The sequence below is a fragment of the Gambusia affinis genome, linkage group LG04, assembly GCF_019740435.1.
Source record: "Gambusia affinis linkage group LG04, SWU_Gaff_1.0, whole genome shotgun sequence".
NCBI classification, from domain to species: domain Eukaryota; kingdom Metazoa; phylum Chordata; class Actinopteri; order Cyprinodontiformes; family Poeciliidae; genus Gambusia; species Gambusia affinis.
This window is the reverse complement of record NC_057871.1, coordinates 16,697,699-16,713,524: the sequence shown is the minus strand read 5'-3', so window position 1 is coordinate 16,713,524 and position 15,826 is coordinate 16,697,699. Positions and strand designations below refer to the sequence as shown.

Genomic DNA, 15,826 nt, shown 5'->3' with positions numbered 1-15,826 from the left:
GAGTCCAGCCACAGTTTTTTCAACATGCAAACAGGTTGAAAACAGGGCATTCAGAAATATGTACATTTTCATCATATGCTACGTTCACACAACAGGTCTTGATGGACAATTCAGATTTTTTATTTTATTTTTTTTACTGAAATCAGTTGTGTTTGTAGGCGTGTGTGCGGGTGTGTGTGTGCGTGCGTGTGTGTGTGTGTGTGTGTGTGGTCGTCGTTCGTACTACTCAATGATGTAACTGCAATTAGACTTCACTGTGAACGGTTACGACCCACATGTGCAGAAAAACGTAGATGTCACACAGCAGCGCGACGTTTACTGAAGTAATAATGGACGCCGCCGTCTATCGGTCGATATTAAAGGTTAGTGAGCAACGGAGCCGACAGTTTAGCGGAGCATTGACTGTGACTTTTGTAGAGAAGTCTGATTAGATTTGCAGTCAGAGCCAGGAATGTTTCACTGACACAAACTTTGACTCTGTCGCGTTTCCCTGAACAGAATTGGGAAGAATGACCTTTATTTACCCGGCTACATCTGCATGGAACGTGCTGCAGAAAACCTGGAAATGAACTGTATTTATTTCATTGAGCAATTTAGAATCTAGACTGAGAGCTCTAGAGATGATGTCCTTAACTTGTGACTGTTTTTCATAATTATCCATATGGCATTTTAATTAACTAATTGTAATTATTGTGTAAGCTTAGCTGCCTCTTGGCCGGTAATACATTGAAAGAGAGGTTTTTAATCTCAATGGGACTTTTCTGGTTAAATAAAAGTAAAATTACATTGTTTACGTCCAGTTTCACTGCGTCTAGCGTCCTCTGCTGCAGAATTATGATGCACGACTCACATCAGTTATGTAAAAGTTGAACGTTAAATGTGACATGACCATCCAGACGACAGACGCTTTGAAAACTATTGGATATGTATCCGACTCAATAGAAATGGAAGTGGCATAGCTCAATCTTTTGGGGGATGTGATAAGATTGGAATTGGGTTGCTCACTCTGCCATGAAAATGTTGGATGTTGTTCACATGAACATATATTGTTAAACTGCATCAAAGCAGTTGGAATTGGTGCTGCATAACACTAACAAGACATGCTATATGCAACAATGTTGCATGTGTTTGTGGTATTGTTATGACTCTGTTTTGGATTTTTTGGCAGACAGTTACTGAATGGTCTGTCCGTTTTACTGGACAAAACATTACAGTTCATTGTTTCCATCTTGACAACAAGTCAAAGTTAAAAAGTTACTTGTGGCCGATGTCTGAGGTTCACGTTCATTTATGTTTTTCTCCACTTTAAACAAGTAACAAACTCACAAACCAGCACTGCACCAGGCCAGAAAACCAAAACTTACCCATGAGCAAAAGTAGCCATTAAAAAGCTTCACCAACCACATAATCCAAAATCTCTTGCAGCACTAAAATAATAATGATGGCACTTACAAAACAAGCTTTACTGAAGCACTTTTTTAAATGACTTTACAGGAGTAAAAGGTATTGATGAGCCAATTCAGAACCAACTCTATTGAAACAGAAAACCTCTACATAACAAAAACCTCTACTGCCCAGCTGGCAAATATAATGTTTTATAAAATGGAGCTGATCTGTTATTTCAGTCAAAAATTTGACCCCATAATTGTGATCAAATATTTGTTACATGCTGTTTGATGCATGATTAACCAAAATTAATGAGCAGGGAACGCTAAGTACTCTTGATGTTCTTAATCTTTTTCGCTTTAAAAAAAATATATATATGCATTTTTTTTTTTTGCTGGGTTTTGGTTTTATTGAAACTCTAAAAACTTAAATCAAGCATCTTGTCTGTCCCATCTTGCAAGAAACCACTAAAATTACAACATATAACATGTAGCAGTCGGGGTTTCCCTCATTCCTGAAGCTGCTGCTGCTTCCAGCTCAGCAGGTGAGTTTTCTTCCCGTGTCTGTGGATCTTACCTGTGAGATGTTTCCCTTTAACAACTGACAACAATCTCTCATCAATTTCTCATCATTGCTTTGTGTCTATAATTGTCGAATCTCCGTATGATTCCTTGTAATCCTCCTTCTTTATCATAAACACAGCAAACATTTCACAGCATCCGTCATCAGCCTTTAGCAACCATCAAATCGCTTTTGACAGTTTATTTATATATTTTCAAATCCTGTAATAAAAAGTCTATCTGTATATATTACATACTCTTAAGTGTGAGCTCGGACCCACACTAACAGATAAAAGGCATGTGTGTGAGACGAACATCCTGAACTTTTGTTTCATTCCCTGCATCTCATTTTACGATCGCTGTGGTTAAAACAAAGTTGTGTGTTTGCCCAGAGTCCAGATTTATTGTGCATTACTTTGGCTGGTCTGATGCATATGCATTTAAGGACAGATAGTTTAGTGTGTGTGAGTGTGTGTATATGCGTGGTGGTGCTTGTTGCCATAGTATTTGTCCCACAGGGAGAAGACTGCAGTGGAAATGGAGGCAGGATGTTTTTAAGCACTTCAAAGTGGCCTTGTTCCACACAGCTGAGCTCAGAGGTGTCTGTCTGTGTGAGTGTGTTTTCACTGCGCAGACCCCACTGTGTTGTTTGCATATAAATATATACATGTAAATGTGCGCATGCATCCATCTTCTGCTCTGCATTGATGTCTGTTTTTTTTTTTTTTTTTTCTTCTTGTGTGAGCATCCTTTTGGGGTATAGATGGCCTGTCGTACCTGGCTTTGTTTGTGCCCCCTTTTAATCCTGGCTCCTCCTGCGACTGAGCTGCAGACTCTGCACAGCTTTGGGCCTCTTTTGACTCGCATATTTCTGCATGTGTGCGTGCGTGTGTGTGGGTGTATATAGAAAAAGGTCGCATCTCCCAGACGCAAATTGGAAGACAGGGGATTCGATTGTGACTGATGTGCTGCAGGTCTGAGCCTTGGCTGCACTGAAAGTAGAATCCACTGCCTATTGCTTTGTCTCCACGTTCCCCGCAGCAGAAATTGGAAATAGCCAACATCGAACCAAAGCAGTCAATATCGCTCTCCTGAAAAGAGCTGAAAGGGACATTGGCTTCCTCAGAGCAGGACCAGTGGAGGGAGGAGTGGGCAGTAGCTCAACTATGTCAGGCTTCATCTGCCCTGGCTGATATTCAGGTCTCTGACAGCTCTGCTATTCTCTGTCCAGTCTCACAGCAATATCCCATTTTCCTCTTCTGAGAACTCTCTTCTTCTTTTTGTATTATTTTTCTCAGAAACTCTCTCTTTCTCCTCTCTCTGTCCCTGTTTCTAGTTCTCACCCCCTCTGGGCTGCCATTCTGCAGCATATTGCTCTCCCACACAAGTACATGCACTAAAATATGGGCTTTACTCACTCACTCACTCTCTTTTCCTTTTTTTCTCTTAATTGGCATCTCTTCCATCCTTGTGCCTTCATGAATAAGATATTTGAAAAAAAAAATAAAAAAATCCAAGAACTGAAACAAAAAAAAAATTAAGTTATGCCCTCGACTCATAAATTATTAAGCTGCCAATGAGGAAGGCAATGGTGGAAAAATGTCCTTCCTGTCATTTGCAGTTTCCACTCATCATTGGGCGGATCAGATGTCCATCATGCGTCCTCAGCTGTCAGTCTCAGTGAAACGTCTCCACACCTGACACGCTTTGCCCACTTTTGTTTCAGAGAAGTTTTACATTTAGCATGAAGCTGTTCGGATGGCTTCAACCGGTAGTCTTACTAGAAACTAGTTGTTATATTCCTGGGTTGAGTTGTGTGTTGACATGTTTTATATGGAGGGTACTGACATATTTGCGGATGTGTTTGTTGCCTTTTCACACAAACAATGTTGTGCTTTACCTCAAGATTTAGGCCTCAGTCTAAATAACTAAAAGTGGAAAAACCCAGGCAGATTAGTGGCTTCATCTTCAGATAGAATGAGGAATAAAATTATGACATTCACACTTATTATGTTATTACGGAAAAACCTCAAAAAGATTTAAATAGTTCAAACAAACAATAATTATCAACCAGACTGTTTCTTACTGCGGTTTCTGTTCCAAAAAATATTTCTAAACTCCAGAATATTTCTTTCTTTTAAGTAAGGGAAATGTTGGGGCGTGCTGTGGTGGCGCGGGGGGTTAGCGCGCCTCACGCTTGGAGGCCCTAGTCCTTGTCGCGGGTTCAACTCCCGGTCCCGGCGACCTTTGCCGCTTCTCTTCACCCTCTTTCCTGTCTGCCTACTGTTGCAAAAAATACAAACCACTAGAGCCACAAAAACTCTTCAGAGAAAAAAAAAAGTAAGGGAAATGTTTTGTAGTCTTTTCTAAGGCCAAGGCATACGGGGTTCATGTAGATATCCATCTGATGGAAAATCAGGTTGGATGATGTACGCAGCAATTAGAATATGTTAAAATCAAGGGTCACAGGGAATCTAGTGATTATTATTTGCATCTCTGACCTGGGGTCTCTTTTGGTCGGGACTCGCAGCAATTTGACAGGAAAGTTATGAGACAGACAATAAGTAAGACACAGTGACAAAGTAAAACGCATCCGCCTTGGTGGAAAATACAAACTGAAATCTTTTGGTAGTAAAAAAAAAAAAAGTAGTGTATTTAACCATGGAAGGATGTCAAAAATTACTGAGAAAAATTAAAGTGTGAAACGGCAACCTTGTTTGAGCAGCTTTGACTTTTTTTTCCGGACCAGCTTATGTGTTTATACTGGCTGGATTTTCAGTACATGCTATTGCGGGAATACTCTATCTTGCAAATCCAGTGGGCCATAGAGTGACTGTCAAGTTGGAACCTGGATGTCAGGAAAGAAATGGATCGGAGTGTGAGGAGTCGGACGCGACTGGTGTGTCTCGGCTTTCATCCAGCTGAAAAGCAGCACAAAGCCACAAGTGTGGGAGGAGCAGTACAGCACTACAGCTGTTTGTACTGCCCCTGTGTGACGCTTCAGCATTTTCTGTGGCGTCTCCTGAAAATGACCTAAACATAAAGAACAGCATAACAGAATAATTTTTTTAAAAAAAAGCTCATATGATGACCTCAGGTTGGCGGATAAAGGATTTCTTATTTGTTTTAACAGGTTTTGCAGAGCTTACTGTAAGGGGAAAACCCATTATTTGTATAAGATAAAGTTACAAACCACAGCTTTTCCTCAAAGGGTGTTAAAGTCTGTCCGTCATGCAGCTGCTGTTCGCAGTCTAATTTATGGTGGAGTTCACTTTCACTTCCACAGACTGAAGTTCTGCAAAAACATATCAAATATTTTTATTTTTTTGTGGATTCCAAAAATAATCAAGCTTGGATGATTAAGCAACAGAGTATTTAATGGAGTACACATTTTCAGATTTTATTTTTACATGACTTAGGTTAGACAATTTAGGTATTTCAGGAAACGTTGTTCAAGATTAGAATGGAGTTGTACCCATGACAGAAGACATGAAGAAAGTATCGCTAAAATATAGTTATCAATACTGTGATTTAACACTAGTTTTCTAATTTAGTATATTTTTTATATTATGCCATTCTTTTTTTATTGTTTCTTTCTTAACATTTCATAAATGTTATCAGTTGCATTTATAAACAAGTATGGTGTAATTCCAGTTGCCTGCTTAAATGTGAACTAAAACATAATTTTAAATTATGTGTAAATTAAGCAGATCTGATACATTTACAGGCGCATCTGAATAAACCTGCGTTTATCCCTGTTGCGTTTTCACTTTCTCGGTCACACTTTTTCCTTCTACTTGACTTTCTGCCGCCTTTTAACCAATGAAATGTTTCTTAATTAAATATGCAAATGACTCCTGGAAAACTTCCTGCCGGATAGAAATAACATCCAGCAGGTCATAGTCTTTCCCTTATTACCAGAATGAATAGAAATGAACACTTTGAATATATCATTGTGTTGAGACAAATTAACATACCAGTTTCACTTTTTAAATTAAATTAGTGAAATGAATCACTTAATTTCGATAGTATTCTAATTTATTAAGATGCGGCTGAAGTCATTACTGTAGTTGTGTGTGTATTCTGCAAAGTGGCAGCTCTTTGTTGCCCTATGTAATTAAATCTCACATGCAGCTCAGAGCGTCTGATCGAACGGCGATTGTCGCGGTTCAGGTTGAGAGAGAGAGAGAGAGAGAGAGTTGGGGAAAATGTCTGAGAAGGATCTACAGTAAATGTCTGTTACAGATTACGTCTGTGTCTGAACGCTGCCGTCGCTCTGTCACCCACTGTGACAGAATGAGGCTCCTGTGTGGTGGTTTGTTCAAACACACAAACTCACTGGAACAGTTTCCTGATGCCAGATGTTTTAGGTGCTAACAGTTTAGGATCATTGAGTAATTATTTCACCACCAACCTAACAACCTTTTACAGTAAACCTTTGTTCTGAATAAATAATGGAGTTTTTATTTTCTTTTTTCTTTTTTAAAAGCATCATCAGTGTCGCTTCTCCACATCTGAACTGATTGCATCAATGGCGCTAATCTGTTTTTAATTTGATTGCTTTTCCCTTTGCTTCTTTCTCACTTGTTTGTATTTGTTGTGTTTTGCTCTCCGTGGCTTTTCATGGTTGTCATGTGGTAGACCACATATCTACTTCTGGATGTGTGTGTGCAGGCGTGTGTGTGCAAGCTTCTGTGTTTCTTTGCATTTGCACAAACAGAAATATCATGTATCTGAATGTTTGTCCTTTATATGGCACCTAAAAGTAAAACGGCAATATATACGCACTATATGCATGTGTAGGGGTGTGTGCGTGCATGGGTGTGCATGTGCGTGCGTGGGTGTGTGTGTGTAAAAGAGGAAGAGGGAGGGAGGTGGAGGTTTCAGGCTCTCCTGTGGTGAGATTGCATTGACCGCTGTGTTATTGCTCTTTAATTATCAATTACGGCAGCCCTCCGTCCTGGGAAGAGTTGGGGGGGGTGGAGGCGTATGCGGAGGTGATAATGAATACAGAGCTGCCATTAGGACAGTAACCATGCTCTCCGTCTGGGGCTTGGAAGCTAGTGAGGAGGAGGATGAAGAGGAGGAGGGGTGCCAAGGATTGGTTGGTGTGCTAATGAAACGGGCTGCAGCTCAAGACAAAAGAAAAGCCATCATCCCTCCCTCGTCTTGTTCTTCTGAAATATTTTCCATATTCTCCTGCTTGCTTTGCGTCCCGCTCCTCAGATGTCTACATTTGGCACCACTCCCCCGTGTAGACATAACTCAGACATATTCAAACACTCCCACGACAGACTGCGGTCTTGCAGACAAACTGCGACTGTGTTTACTGAGGGGGTCATCTTTGAAGCTGCAGACCAATAACATCAGAAACCTCTGCAGCCATGTTGTGTCCTTTTATGGACATATTTTTAATGCAATGGATGACGGAGGCGATGTGGAAGAAAATGCACATTTGTAGATAATATTCAGAGTTGTATTTTGGATTAATTAAATCTTTTTAGTCTGACATAAAAATTTGATAGGTGATCTGAAACATTTAAGTGTGGCTAAAGAAACAGAAGCTGAAGAAATACATGAAGAAAACAAGTTCCCTCTGCACTCACCATGTCTGACTGAAAGTGAACTTTGCACTAACCTCAGTGGAGGCTGTAGCTCCTGGAGCTGCTTGAATTGTTTCCGTCTACTTTAGTACTTAAGTGAAAGTAAAGTTATTTTTCCAAAAGAATTCTTGCACAGTTATGCAAATAATTACAGCTATAAGTAAGACTTATTGCTGTTTTTTGCTTATAAATTCCCCCCTTTTCACTTTCGCTGCCCTCAGATTTCGTCTGCAGTGAGACCTTGTGTCTCAAGTGGACAAAAAAAAAAAACAACCTCTTAGTTAGACCGGTAACCGGACACGGCTTACAAACCTATTTTATTTTAAAGTGGTAATATATTAGCCGCCACAATGCTGACGATTAAAACCGATTTTACGCTGAATCAGACTGAAAGATCAGAAGACGCTCAAAATCTTCCAAATATATATTTCCTTTTGTAAAATTTTTGTTTGGTAAAATTTTGCTGCTGCAGATTTTTTTTACTCCCCTTTTATAAAAACAGAGCGAACATAAAAAAAAAATAAAGGTTTTACTGGGACAATGTTTATGCAGCCACTTAATCACTTCACCTGCCTGCAGTGCCTATAAAGAGATGCTGCGTGGCATCGTGTCAGCAGAGCTCACATGTAAATAGCTCGTTTTATGTGGCTGACATGTAAATGCCACCGCAGCAGCAGAGAAAAAAGCACGGCGGGATAGATGGTGATGAGCATCCCTTTGTCCTTTCCCTGCCTGACAGATGAGATCCTGCTTAAACAGCAACAGACAACTGCATCCTGTTCCCCCCCCCCTCCTTTAAGATGATGATTCACATTAAATTGCCTCCTGGAGGGGGAAACATGGAAAACAAAACTGCCCTCTGCAAATAAATGTCTGAATTAGATAAAGGCTATAAAAGCTGCGGGGTGACATGATGGCACATTTACACACGGAAGTAAATTTAATGACGCCATCTGAGAAGCGGACCAGAAGAGGCTCTGCTGATTGTTTGTTTTCTCCAACAGCGCAAAGCGAAACGTGTTTCAGGGAACGTGACTGGGAGGCAGCCACGCTTCACTTTGTCACATGCGCCATCAGACCCGAGCAGGCATCGCTCCGAGGCGGGACGAGTCGCTCCACCTGTTGTATATCTGCTCGGGTGGAGCGGCGCAGAGGCAGATAAGGAGGTGGGTGAACCATGAACTCTGCCTTTCAAGCTTGACCTGAAGGAAGAAAAGTCCGATCCATTCACGTTTGTTTCTACGTCCTTGAGATTTCAAACATGTGGCCTGTTAATTATGGCCTGCATAATACTCTCAGGTCCTTGTAGCTCTCTGATGGATGAGATTCCCTGATCAGAATGAAGACGCATTGTTGGCTTATTTTTTTGTAGAATATGTGTTAATTAAAAATAATCTTTGTTCCCTTTATGTTCAAATTATGGCGACCAGACAGAGGCCCGTCTTCCTCCAAGGCCAGTGTTCTTGTCCTCAACCACTCCTCCATGTTTTATAAACTTGCTGACTGAAAAAACACAAGTGAAAACAAGCCGCAGCTCCCGCCTTGGGAGAGGAATAATCGACGACCTTGATGGAATCGGACACTTTGGCCATTCAAGTCCCCTGCAAGACAAAGAGCAGGGCTCCTCTCAATAACCTAAAAGGCTGCACACACATGCAAGCTCTTCTTTAATGATGATGGGAAAAACAGAACCCCATCCTTCAAAGAAGTCACTGAGATTCATGGTTGAGTTGATGGACAGAAGCACATTATTCATTGAGTCCTTTTCTCCGGCTGCACATTTCAAGTATAGGTCTGCAATACATGCATTAAATTATTTTGTCACATTACGACAACAAAACATTTATGACTTTTAATGGGATTTTATGTTATAGACCGACACAAAGTCACTCAGTCAGACCGTAATCAGATTAGTTGTGAGGATTAATTTTTGTGTTAGATTCTCAGTTATTATTTATACTTTATATGAATATGCTATAATCCAAACCATTCCACCCCACATATGGGTGCATGTCGAACATTTGCAGCGTTTAACGGGTCTCCCTCCAGGTACGCCCTCTATTTGGCTCCATTTTCTCTTTTTAACGATTCTTCATCATTCAGAAAATATTGTAATAAGTGGAAATGTGGCACAGTGGGTAGAACAGGCTCCCCACGTACAGAGACAACCTCTTAATGCAGCTATCTTGGGTTCAATTCCCCGTTTGCTACACATATTCCTCCCTCTCTCTCTGAAAACTGCAAATATTATTAAGAGCCTCATAAAAATGTTGTGATTTTCCTGCTAAAGCATCAGAACGTGTCTCCATGGAAGGTTTCAGTTTCTCTATCCTCAATTCTCTAAACAGTGTTCTTTTTCAATTCAGCCATTTTTTTTCAGCCTCTAACTGCTTCGCTCATCAAGCAAAGTCTTGTAAAAACGTCAGCCGCCGTGGCTCTTGTTGCGCATAAGCTACTGGACTGTATGCTGAAATTTAAGAGGAGTAATGAGACCTGTTAGCTACTTTTTAAATGTGAAAAGGACAGGAAATCCTATCAGTGAAAATATAGGACAGTAATACAGCCCTCTTGTGACATTTTTGGTTTCCTAATTTAGCTCGCTTAATTTAGAAAGCTCTTCAGGCTGTGAGGGTCCCCGGGGCTTTAAGTAGAAGTGTTTCTCTGGGAGGTGCCATGTTAAAGGTCTTTGGCTCTGGTGTAGACTGGAAACCTTTCAGATCACCAAAACATTGGAGAAATATATGGATTTCTTTTATTTTTTTTAAGATTGTTTGTGGTAAAGTGAATGGAAAAAATCTATTTGTTTCACTCACACATATCATTTGTAATGTATAATGTTCAGGAAGTTTTTTCCACAATGTTTAGGAATGTAATTGTGGGAATCTTTGTACCAGACCTCCTGAGGTATATTTGAGAGGGTTACTGATGTTGGACGTTCAACTGTTGACGTTTTTTTTTTGGCACTGTTAAGCTAAGCTGAAGACCAAATGAAGTTTGGAGGTCTGCAACTACTGACTGTGCAAAATATCTGAGACTTTTGGAAACTGTGCAGCTCATCGTCTGCAGATCCGCCCCTGTGGTTCCAGATTATATAAACCATCTAGAACCGGGTTCTCAATCTCTTTTCACTGGAGAGATTTTAGACACAGCCCTTATCCAGCGTACTTGAATGAAATGACTGAAATTCCTCCTGGAATTAAGTTCAGACTTTTGCTAATTACCTCTTTATTTGAGTTAAGTTTAAGCAGATACACATCTAAAAGGACACGAACCCCAAACACACTGTGGACTGAGGCAACTGATCTAGAAGGCTCAGGCTGTCTTTTAGTGAGGTCAGCTGGGAAGGGCAGGAGTCCTTCATGCTTTAGAGGTTTTCAGTATCTGCAGAGCTGTGAGCTTCACTAAAGAGGCAGTTGACTTATTTTAATCGGTTGTGTTGGGAAGGGAAGTATTTAAAGCATACAGGGCACTGGCCTTTAAAGGCTAGAACTGGGAACCAGTGTTATAAACTATTATTAAGTCCACCTTGACGTTTCTGTTATACTACGTTTTTTTTTTTACTCTATCTCTGCTTTCATTACAGTCCTCAACTCCTTCACTCTCACTCGGGTAGAAAGAAAATGCCTCCCCCTCATGAACACCCCACCACCTCTTATCCGTGCAAAATAGACTGGATGCTTGTGCTCGCCAAAGTGCCTGCAGAAAGGCTTTCACCGTGCTCTACCAGCAGTAAAAGGGAGGCAGAGCAGGGGGAAAAAAAAAACAGGGACCAATTTGCTCCATGTGTCTCGTTTCAGGAAATTGCCTTTTAGAAGGGCAGCAGGTCTTTCTTGCACAGAAGTGAAGAGTGGTAAACCTTGACCTACGGTCCGCTTGTTTGTTTGGGAATATCCTGTGTGTGGGAGTATGTATGTGCTTGTTATGTTATTAAAAATCCAGTTCCAGACATTGAAAAGATAATATCTCCAGATATTTCTAATGCCGCGGGATGTTGCATATGGCATCTGCTCATTTTCCTCCCCTGAAGTCATTCTGTAGCACAGAATAATGCTGTTTTTCAGAGCCTCTTTTTGTTTTCAGCTTGTACTTTGTTCTTGTTTTCTTTTTTTTCTACACCGTTCTTGTTATAGTGCCTGAAGGCCTGCAAGGAACAAAGGATGAAAGAAGAGAGAAGATGGGTAAAAAAAACAGCGATTAGCTAATTGTGACGGATCTCCCTCACACTATTATTTCGTCCCAGTGCCTGTTCAGATAAAGACTTAATTCCTCTAATGTGAGGTATTCGTAACGCCGGCTTTGTTGGCAGCTGGCTGGCATTTTGCTGCTCCGAGGAGTCTCTGTCAGCCTGGTGCTCTCCATCACTATCATCCATGCCAGGCAGGCCCCAGCGCCCCGGCAGAGGCTCGGCCCTCTGGGATGGCATCAGGGGCTTGTGTGTGACTCTGTAACCATGTTTGTTAGTCCTCTCATTGTCACTGTAAACAGCTCTCTTTTTGTCCTCCCACAAGAGACCGCGATGTGTGTGGGGTTTTTTTTACTGCTCATTACAGCTGCAGCTTGGATGCAGTCACGTCTTTCTGTGCTTTATTCGCAGAGTAAAAATATTCATCCTTTGTGCTATATTTTTTGAAAAGTGGTGTGTCAGAACATATTGACCCTAGAAAAGCCTCACAAGTTTTAAATCGGTACCTATGTCGATTTCATTATTTGTTTTTTGTAACATTTTGACAAAAAGGTCGACATCATTATCATAGAAATTCTGAATCAAGTCAAAATAGCCAAAAATCTGTAAAGTTATAATATTTGCTAATGAAAATATATATTTAACTTACCAGATCGTAACTGGTTACTTAAAGACAAATGTGAGAATATGGATTTAAAATTTTGTGGATATATATTTTAGTAAATACTTGCAGTGTGCCAACAGCATCTCCAGTTTGCATACTGTAAAAATGTCAAGAAGTCAAATGCCGGGTATGACTTGGTGTTTGGTCCCAAACAATTCACTTTAATCACCATAGACACACGAGATGTGTAAAGTGCACTGAATGGCTTTTAATTAATAAGGTGATAATTAGTTCATGTATTGTCCATGTTACCATTTTTGTTTATTTACTTTTCATTTATTTGTCTCTTAATTTGTTTTAAATGCTTTTTTTTAGATTGATTTGCCGTTTCTGTTGTAGGTTTTATGTATCATCTCATTATTTTAAATTGACTCGTTTAATGTTCAAACATTCATGAGCGTATTGGAACAAGACACAGACTATTTGTGCATCAGAGTGTATTGTGATGGATCATTGATTCTCCCATTTTCAGCCTCTCAGTCTTCATTAAGGAAGCACTGATCTACCTGGCATCGTTCACCTATTTCGGCGCCGTGTCTTTGCCTCTCGGTTTGCACAGTCCAGGAAGAGTGTCGTTAGAGACCAAGACACGTAATGATTCAAGTCTCACAGTTTCAAACCCTTTTGTATCCTTCAGGTCGACTCTCAGAAATATAAGGCAGAGAGAAAAAATAGGACTAACTCTCTAGACAATAAAAACAAAACATACTCAATGCTCATGGGTTTCTGATCCTGATTTTTTTGTAGGTAGCTTTATATTTCCCTTTACTACTGTGCTACAAATGCCAGCATTCAGAAATCTATCTAATTCATCGACAGCCGCAGTATTTTCCATCCTGTTGTTAACCTGTCTCTCTCTCTCGTCTGCTTAACCCACTGCTGTATTTCTTTTTCTGCAGCTCTGACCGCTGCAGAGACACAAATGTTCGGGAACAACATGTACTTAAAAACAAAAATCCTAGGTGATTTATTGTTATATTTCCACGAGTTTTCATCATATTTAAATGGGTTTTTTTCCACATTTCTTTAAAGTCTAATGTGTGTTTAATAGATTTTTTATGGTGTACTGTACGTTCCACAAAGCACACATTTTAAAATGTTTTTGCCCCTGCTTTGTCACTTTAAAAAGTCCTGCTGTATTGCATTTCATTTGAGGAAAATATTAGCTTTCGCCATCCTGAGTTTTATCTCGAATCTTCCTTTCTCAATTCTGTTTTTTCCCCAAAGGAAATTAACTGACAGATTCCTCCTGACAGACAGCTGTTCCTCCCACAGCAGGTCTTCTTCATAACCTGCAACAGCACCCCCAGCCCGACTCAGGCACACACACACACACACGCACACCCACACGAATATATACACACTATTCTGAGTTACTCCCTCCCAGGAGAATAAATCTGCAATCAACTGGGCCTATAAATAGCTGCGGCACACTTCAGCGCAGCCGCGGCCCCCCTGCCCCTCTTAAAGAGCTGCGCACACACACAGGCGGGCTTCACTAATCCATTGCGGGTCAACCAGCCTCTCTTTTGCTACACTGCCGCCCCTCCTGTTGTTGTTATGGGCTAATATTTCTGTGTGCAAACACATTAACACGAGCTAATTAAAGTAATTTGTCTTTTCACGTATCTTCACATTACTTCTAATAGCTTTCAGGCAATTACAAGCGAGAACCAGTGGCTATATTAGCCATTCCATCTGAATCTACTTAAACCCTCAGAGACGGCCACTAGCACAACGCTAGAGTACTACTAGTTAACGGTAGCCAGGGCTAATAACCTCATTAGTCAGCAGGCCTAATGAGATGTGTTATTTAAGTAGCTACTTTGTCAGGGGAAGTATCGTTCAGCTGGAGCTAGCCCACAATGGAAAGGCGTGTTTTTCTTAATCAGTCTCACCAATGATTATGGTTTTGTGGTAGAAAAAAGATGCAGAAATAGATTTTATAACATGCAACAAAATCTGACTTTAGATATTACTGAGTGAAAAAAAAAAGTTTATGAAGTGGATATGCAGACCTGTGGAGTGCTACAAGTAGCCTTGTGTTATTTTGGGGGATTTTATGGAATGAAAGTTATGCATTATGAAACAACAAACATCAAACGACCAGCTCTCTCCGAAAAATGTTCTGCACGACTGTAAGTTATAAGCCTGGCATTAGTTTTGGACTGCAGTCAAGGAGTGCAGCCGCTGGGATTGAGTCCCAGCGTTTCCACAAAAAGTCAGGGTCCAGTTTTTTAATGGAAGTCTAGATTCCTCTGGGAGCTTTTTTTTTTTTTTTATCCCCAAAAAATGGTGTTTAGAATTTGGGCAACTTTTTGTTGAGAAGCTGAACTATCCTAATTGAAATTCTGAAGTCTAAGATTCTAGTTTTTTGGTCATTTTCACAAGCAGAGCAGTGGTTTCAGAAGCACTCTGTCAGATAACTTCTCTGTACTTTGACCTTATTGCTGTCTCACCAACAATTATTTACACAGGGGACAAGAAATGCAAAATGGTTAGTTTGCATTTTTAACTGTCCATATAATCCTATATTAACAACTTGTATGATTTGCATGACTAACATCAGAAAAACACAGGCCTCCATGTGGATCTACAATCACAAAAACAATCCAACATTCCCAATCCTGCATGTTTCATAACAGTCAGAGGTTGAAGCCTTCTTGTTGCCTGCTGAGAGTCTTGCTCTCTCTTGCTTTCCTGACTAAATTAAATGCAGACATGTGCCAACATGTTGTAGGGAAGTTTCAGTTTTAGCCAGCATATTGATACTGAAAATAACAAGCACTGAGACTTCCTCACTGAGGAAACGCTGAGCGTTGCTTCATGTTGCGTTTTAAATAACTCAGTTCAGGTTAGACCACAGCATTTAGAGTATTTTTGATTTTGAACAGAGATCATATATCGCTTTCTGGATTCTGTTATAGAAGAAAAAAAAACAAGTTTATGCGAGGGAAAGACGTGAATCGGACGCTTTTGAATAGCTTTGGTGTATGGCCTTATTTTCTTATATCCATAATGCTTTGCACAGCACAGGGAGGCACCCATTCCCATTTAATTGACTGCACGTGCAAATACGCAATAGAAAAATCAATGGTCCTGCTCGCAGATATTGGATGCTAAGTGTTTGAAGAACACCGAAATATTAGTTTTACAGATGACCAGCTGGGTATTTGTCGTGTTAAAAATTAGCTAAAGGTTAAGAGCAAATGATTTTATGTGTAGATGGGGACAGTCTTGTAATTCCTCCATTTTCTGTTGGATATAAAACTATTACCTGGACCAGAGGACCTAGGTCCCATTTTCACTCTTTAATGTGTTTCACTCCTGGAGAGAAAAAAAAAATAAATCAAAACCTGTCAAAACTGGAATAGGCAGATCAGAGTGGGACCTCAAAAACCCGACAGACTGGCGACCTGTCCAGGGTGTA

At 40.3% G+C, this 15,826-nt stretch overlaps 1 protein-coding gene across 6 annotated transcripts in view; it reads left to right on the top strand.

Annotated features, from left to right (window-relative positions):
- Positions 1 to 15,826, top strand: part of LOC122830155 (E3 SUMO-protein ligase CBX4-like) — an 82,643-nt gene that overhangs the window by 19,626 nt on the left and 47,191 nt on the right. For 4 of the 6 annotated variants that reach the window (XM_044115284.1, XM_044115283.1, XM_044115281.1 and 1 more), the window contains one exon: positions 8,554 to 8,715. The exons of the other annotated variants lie outside the window; for them this stretch is intronic. The gene's annotated coding sequence lies outside the window, so the exon portion shown is untranslated. The remainder of the gene's footprint in view (positions 1 to 8,553; positions 8,716 to 15,826) is intronic. 6 annotated transcript variants of the gene reach the window in all.